Source organism: Microtus oregoni, unplaced genomic scaffold, assembly GCF_018167655.1.
Source record: "Microtus oregoni isolate MIOR12 unplaced genomic scaffold, Mior012 000045F_ref0000178, whole genome shotgun sequence".
Classification (NCBI taxonomy): domain Eukaryota; kingdom Metazoa; phylum Chordata; class Mammalia; order Rodentia; family Cricetidae; genus Microtus; species Microtus oregoni.
The window spans coordinates 16,808,492-16,815,669 of record NW_024543219.1 but is presented as its reverse complement, the minus strand read 5'-3'; the positions used below and the strand labels follow the sequence as shown (position 1 = coordinate 16,815,669).

Below are 7,178 nucleotides of genomic sequence, written 5' to 3'. Positions count from 1 at the left end.
AAGAGACTGGAATCTAGAGAGGTTCCCAGTTGTCCAAGGAGATGTCCCCAGCTTGTTCCTTGAGCAGTTGAAGAGAGGGCACTTGAACTGTTCCTATCTTATAGCCACACTGATAAATATCTTGCATATCACCATAGAACCTTCATCTGGCAATGGATGGAGATAGAGACAGAGACCCACATTGGAGCCTGGACTGAGTTCCCAAGGTCCAAATGAGGAAAATTTCTAAATTTTATAAAATATTTCTGACAGATTGTCACTTGAAAGCCAATGTAATAACATCATAATAACATCATTTTTAAAGGTGTCTTATATCTTTAATCTTTCAAAATAATGTACAACATGTTAATAGTTTTTTTAGAATACCAAAAAGGAGGTGGACTAAGAAGGAACTAGAATATATATATATATATATATATATATATATATATATATGTATGTGTGGGAACCAGAAATACATTATAATTTATTTTTTATATATTTTACAGTATTCTTTCATCCCCTGCAGTACATTCCACATGCTTCCTCAAAAACACAGTTTTAAAATCATGCATTCTGAAAATATTGAGCTCATTTAAAAGACCAGGTATTTTAATTATATAGACATATGCCATGTTGATTTTTATATTCTAGCCCTAGCTGGGCCTCTTAGCCTCAACAATTCTCAGTGGAATTTTTCATTCCTGAATGTTGAAGGGTGCCAAGGAACCCATACATATCTATATTTGTATTCATAAAGATGTGGCAAACTCGGCATCTAATATTTGTCATCTTTTGTTACAAATGAGCAACTCTTCTCATTTTCTGGAAATCTCATGAAATTCATTCTAGGCAGAAATTGATTTCAATATTTTATCAGATGGCAGAATAATGAATTTATTGACCTCTTGGAAATACTTTTGACCCTTTGCTCCTTTCAACTCTCTATTACAGCTCCTTAATCTTCTTAGAATTCCGCACAACTAGGAGACCTCTGATCAAGGACTAAGAGAGAAAGTCCAAGTAGCAAAATATTTTTGTTTATCTTTCAGAATTTATCAGTATGTTCCACCAGATAAAGTCAAATTCCTATTGAATTGTGTATCCCCTTAAGTTGTGTCCTCTCTCTGGGGATGCATGTACAGTACATGTTTAAATAGGTGAATGAAAGTTTAGCAAGCTTTACATGTTCTGAAAGCATAATAAGGTCTGTAGAATCAGATAAGATTTAATGTTTTAATGCCTGGCCAGTAATTCAAGGAACAAAACACTATATGTAATTTATCCACAAAAGTGGTGAAAGATGGATGTTATGTCTCCCTCCCTATATTAATAACTCACTTAGTCCAACTGATAATGTCCACATGCAGTTGGCTGTGGGGGATCCTACTGGAAGTCATACTCCTTAAGATAAATGATACAAAAATGGGATGAGGACAAGTTAGGGGATGGGATGGAGGCAGAGGACAGGGATGGGAAAGATATGAGCAACATGGGTGATCTGAATTACATACATTAAAATGTCAAAGAGTAAACTGAAAATATTCTTCAAACAATAAAATGAAAGAAAACCTCAAAAAATATTTCTGACAGATTGTCATTGTTGACAGGAGCTCCTCATATGTTGTTCAGCAGAAACTAAAAAGAAAAGCAAGAATTATCAGTAGTATCAAGAACATCATTGGCAGCATCGTCAAGATAAGAAGTAACAGAGGCATCACCCGTAGAATCCTATGTAGTGTCATGTCACAATGAGTATCATTGTATTTGAGAATGGTAAGAATGTGGAGTCTTGTTTCATTGGTTTTATTCTCAGAGGTTGTTTCTTTTGGGGTGTTTGTTTCCAAAATAATGCTGTCCACATAAGTCACAGTGTATGGACACAGAAAAATAACAACTAATATCTAACAGTTACATTTCCCTGCTTAGCCATTCAGAAAATACAAGTTTCACATTAAGAGTGAAAATCATTTCCTCATTCCAGCATGGGAGGCAACTGTGTGCTTACCAACTTTACTTGATCAGTTTGGTTGGACTAAACTGATTTTGTTAATTTTATGTGATGCATTTTCAATATGACTAGAAAAGATAAATCATTTTTCTAGTTTTAGATAATATCTAAAGAGTCCTATACAAAGTATGAAATTTATTTATCATCATGCATATTAGAGCCAAAGAGAATTGGATTTCTCGCACAGAAATATTTATCTATTTTAAGCCATTAATGTGGTCTAACTTACCTTGTTAAGCTCCTTGTCACTTTAACTGTGCAGGATTTCTAAAATAGATTCCATTCCCACATCAAAGCCACCAACTGCAGCAACCACACTGGCGATGTTAGGAGGAGCAAGGATGTGGTTGCTGCCCAAATTAAAAAAAACTTGGAGTGAGTATTTCCTGCATAGCTGGTGCACTCAGCGGGACTTGAAGCAAGAACCCGCATACAAGCATTCTGAGGGTCCAACGTGTCACCTGGGATACAAACAAGAGCAGATTCCTGGTCAGTAGTGAAGCTAAGACACCGTGTTATCTTCTATGCAGGTATCAAGAACAGGGTCAGAACGTTGCACAGGGTCCATGGTGTCACGACTGTGGCTACCAGGAGCAAGCTCAGGGACAGCATGTGTTCTCCCCCTTGCATGCCCAGTATAAGTACCTAGAGAAGGTGTGTGATCCACGCTGGTGTTGTTAACAGTAGTTTCCTCGGATGACTGACGATTGTCACCTGTTTCACTAACGCTGGTGTTGTTAACAGTAGTTTCCTCGGATGACTGACGATTGTCACCTGTTTCACTAACATGAGAAGTTGATGTGGCATCGGCATGGGCAGGAGGCTGGGGCATGATGTCATGCATATTGGATGGAGGAAGGAAACCTCCCTTCTTTGTTTCAACCTTTAAGGAAATTTTGAGATGTTAGATTTCATTGAAAACTTCACTTATTTTTGTTCATTTTAGAGCTTATCTGTTAATGTCAGGGTCTTGATTTAGAGTCCCCAAATGTTTGTTTTCTCAGGCTAATTTTATCATTATAATCGCTGGTATCCTGAAACTTTTGCTTCCATTCTGGTTTAGTCAAAGGCCCAGAGTTTGAGAATCTTAAAAGGGGACCTGCTCAGCTTTATGCCTTCTTTTCTTCTATTCTTTGCTACCTCTCTATAATGGAAAGATAAGAAAAAAAAAAGACACAATGTGTCCTCTCCTGTCTTTATGACAAGGATTTTACATTCCATCCAGATTAAGAGAATGTGACAATCGGGGGCTTTGGAAACAAAAAGAACCTCGCTCTTCTGCACCACACTACTGCTTTCCCCATGGCTTTCACAATTGCCCATTAGGTTCCCGGGATAACAGAATAGTGAGGGTGACTTTTGAAATGAAAGAATAAAGTGTGCCACTTCCCACAGCAGATGGAAACTATGGAGCTGAAGGAAGGGTTCTGGGAGATGCCATCCAAACTCTTACTCCTTAGCTATGACTGTTTTTATATACGGCTGATGAATGCGATGGCCTGTTCCAGCATCTCTGTGCTGGCTTGAATGAGAACAGACTCATGGGCTCGTATATTTGAATGTTGGTTTCCAGGCAGTGGAACTATTTGGGGGGAAGGATAGGTGGTGTGGCCTTGTTGGAGGAGTTGTGTGGTCTTGGGTTTCAGAAGACTGGTGCCATTTCTAGTGAGCTCTTGGTTCCTTGTATAGATTTAAATGTAACTCTCAGCTGCTGCTAAAGCACCATGCCTGCCGGCCTGAATCATGATGGTGATAAAATTGTATGTATCCCATTGGAACCATGTGCCACACTCTGTATAAACCCTTCCTTCTAGATGTTGCTTGGGGCATGGTGTTTTATTACAGCAATAGAAAATAATCTAACCATCATCCAATGACATGGACAGAGCCTGAAGGATGCATTTGAAGGGATGAAGGGGTATTTCGCAGTGGATTATGCCAAAAGAGTTGAGACAATTCCATAATGTTTTCTTAGATCGGTTACAAAGAACACCACCTTATTTAATCAGATACATTTTGGAAGTGCCAGTTTTGAAAATGCATTTGATGCTGTTTGTCAGAAGGGGAGCCTCCCCAACTTTTATTCCAATTACCAATAATGATGCTAGCCCTTAATCATTCATGACATCTCAGGGAGACTCCTAACTTAGCAGTCTATGTTTACCTTTCTGTACCAGGTTGGAGGAGGATTTGTGCTACTTCTGTGAAAACTCAAACGTTCCAGAGCTTACCCAACATGATCAAACAATGTAACGTGGAGATGGTAAACTAAATAGCTTGAGAAGCATTGTTTGTAAAGGAAAACAGATGAGGAAGTACACATACTACATGTGTGTCCAAACTGCTCAAGGGCATCATGTGAAAATGTTCAGTTCATTGGTTTCCTTGAGAATGATGAGCATGAACACATCAAAGTTCGAGATTTGAAAGCCTTAGACACATTTTCACACGCCATATGTTTCACTCATTGCTTCATCATTAACTAAAATGCTTAAGCCAGTTATATAAAGGAAATGAAAGGGCCACATGGTACAAGTATGGTTTTCCAGGACACATGTCACATGGAAATTAGAAACACTGAAGATGACTGAGAGACCCTGAAAATATTTTCCTTATATGTTAGTTACACAACAGGAATGCCAATGAATATATAGACACCATTTATTATCTGAATAATCAATATTGTATCATCCTGAAAAATACTGTTGGAGTGTGTGTTTGCTTGTGTGCTTGAATTAATATGCCTGTTTGTGCTATGCTAGTGCGTGTGTGTATACGTACATGCATGCATGCATGCATGCATGTGTGTGTGTGTGTGTGAAGGGCAGAGGATAACTTTCAGGAGGCGGCTCTCTGCTTTCACTGGGTGAGACAGGGTCTCTCAATGTTTCTGTGCCTCTGTGTGTTCCAGTCTGGCTGCTGTGTAGGTTTCAGAGCTGTTCTACTCTCTCAGCCTCCAATCAGGATTTAGGAGTGTTGAGATTACGTATGTGAGACACTTGTTGTTTGTTGTGTTCTCTGGGATGAACTCAGATCAATAGGATTGCAATGTAAGGGCTCTGAACTGCTGGCATATGTGTGTGTGTGTCTCTGTGTGTGTTCTAGCTTTTCAATGAAAAGAAGTGTGTGTGTGTGTGTGTGTGTGTGTGTGAGAGAGAGAGAGAGAGAGAGAGAGAGAGAGAGAGAGGAGAAAAAACAGAGATAGAGGTAGAGATTGGTTTTTATCAGTTCAGAATGAAGATGGAGAAAAACTCATTGTGATGTGAGCTTTTTCTTTCTCCTAAGCTAAGCATCATCTTTGTGCCTTTGAAGCCTGTGTCATTTATCAGCGTGTCTGACTGTAGCTCTTCATGAAGACTTCTGCTTAGTATTCTGTTAGCATGGGGAACTAACATTATCTAGATCAGGTGGTGATTTCATACTCGTTACACTGCAATCACCAGGCAATGGGTTCTGGAAAACTCGTGTGTTAATATGGTTTTATGCAAATCTAATGTCGTAAAAGTGATATCTGTTTTTATTTCAGTCACATCTTTGAAGCATAGAAACAACTGCCCTTTCACTTTATTTGACTCAAGAATATGCTAAGATCTCATTTCTGTTAGTGATATTGTGGTTTGTATATTGTGGTTTGTATTCTAATCCTTTGCATATCCAAGATGTTGGTCCCTTCATGCCAAGGGGAACACTCCATGGTTGCCACACTCATCACATTACCATTTACTTTCTGTATCAACCTAAAATTTCGACATTAGTCTAAATTAATCATGTCAATTTATATGCTAATGATTTTCACTGAAATCTTGGAAGATGTCTGGCAACTGAATGTCTGTTTATTAAAATCACTTGAGATCTGTCTCCCTGCTAAGACCTCCCTTGACCAATGACTCACTTTGAGCATACATAATAGCTAATATTAATTTAGAAACCAAGTTGGATTAGGCTTAAAAGAAAGAGCATTTGAGTTTGGTTCTGACAATGTTAAAATTACAGTTACTAATGGTTTTATTAATTAAGTGTAATAATTATGTCAAGTCTGCCCCTGTCTCTCCTAATGCTGAATTTAGATGGTTCAAGGTAACTAGCTAGTTGTTAGCCATTTGTAATGGAAACTGGCAATTGGTTAAGTAGGGGATACAAACAGAGCGAGCTCTGCTGCTTGCTTTATACCTTCTGAAGGTTTAAAACACAAAAGAAAATTGTCCATTTCCTTTACATTTTCCACTTTTTTCGAATACATATTTTTGAAATATGACCTGATAATTCTCTGGATTTCCTCAGTGTCTGATGTTATGTCCCCCTTTTCATTTCTGATTTTGTTAATTTGGATTTTGTCTCTCTTTCTTTTGATTAGTTTGAATAAGGGTTTGTCTATCTTGCTGATTTTCTCAAAAACCCATCTCTTTGTCCCATTGACTCTTTGTTTCATTTACTTTGTTTCTATTTTATTGATTTTAGTCCTCAAATTGATAATTTCCTGGTATCTACTCCTCCTGGGTGAGACTCCTTTTTGTTCTAGAGCTTTCAGGTGTGCTGTTAAGATGCTAGTGTGAGATTTCTCCAGGTTCTTTATGTAGGCACTGAGTGCTGTGAACTTTCCTGTTAGTACTGCTTTCAAAGTATCCCAAAGAATTGGGTATGTCATGCATTCATTTCCATTAAATTCTAGGAAGACTTCCTTTATTTTTCCTTGATCCAGGGGTAATTCTGTTGAAAACTGTTCAGTTTCCATCAGTATGTGGGAGTTTTGCCATTAGTGTTGCTGAATTCTAACTTTATCCCATAGGTGATCCAATAAGACACGGGGTCATTTCCACTTTCTTTATCTGTTGAGATTTGCTTGTGATCAAATATGAGGTTGATTATAGAAAAAAACCCTGCAGAAACAGCTGACCCAAGGTTGTGGGAGCTCACTGGCTCCTGACTGACAACTAGGGAACTGGCACAGGACCAAGCTAGGCCCTCTGAATATGGGTGACAGTCATATGGTTTGGTCAGTTTTGTTAGTCCACTGGCAGTGGGTCCAGGATTTATTTACCCCTAGTGTGTGAACTGGCTGTTTGGAATCCATTCCCAATGGAGGGATACTTTGCTCAGCCTAGATACAGGGAGGATGGCCTTAGTCCTGCCTCAAGGGATATGACAGACTTTGTTGACTCCCCGTGGGAGACCTCATCCTCTATGAGGA

At 38.6% G+C, this 7,178-nt stretch overlaps 1 protein-coding gene across 4 annotated transcripts in view; it reads right to left on the bottom strand.

Annotated features, from left to right (window-relative positions):
* Positions 1–301: 301 nt before the first annotated feature.
* The window catches only part of LOC121435128 (inversin-like), a 101,604-nt gene continuing 94,727 nt past the window's right edge, over positions 302–7,178 (bottom strand). For all 4 annotated transcript variants that reach the window (XM_041634218.1, XM_041634220.1, XM_041634221.1 and 1 more), the window contains 3 exons: positions 2,636–2,873; positions 2,220–2,451; positions 302–1,617 (listed from right to left, as the gene is read on the bottom strand). The gene's annotated coding sequence lies outside the window, so the exon portion shown is untranslated. The remainder of the gene's footprint in view (positions 1,618–2,219; positions 2,452–2,635; positions 2,874–7,178) is intronic.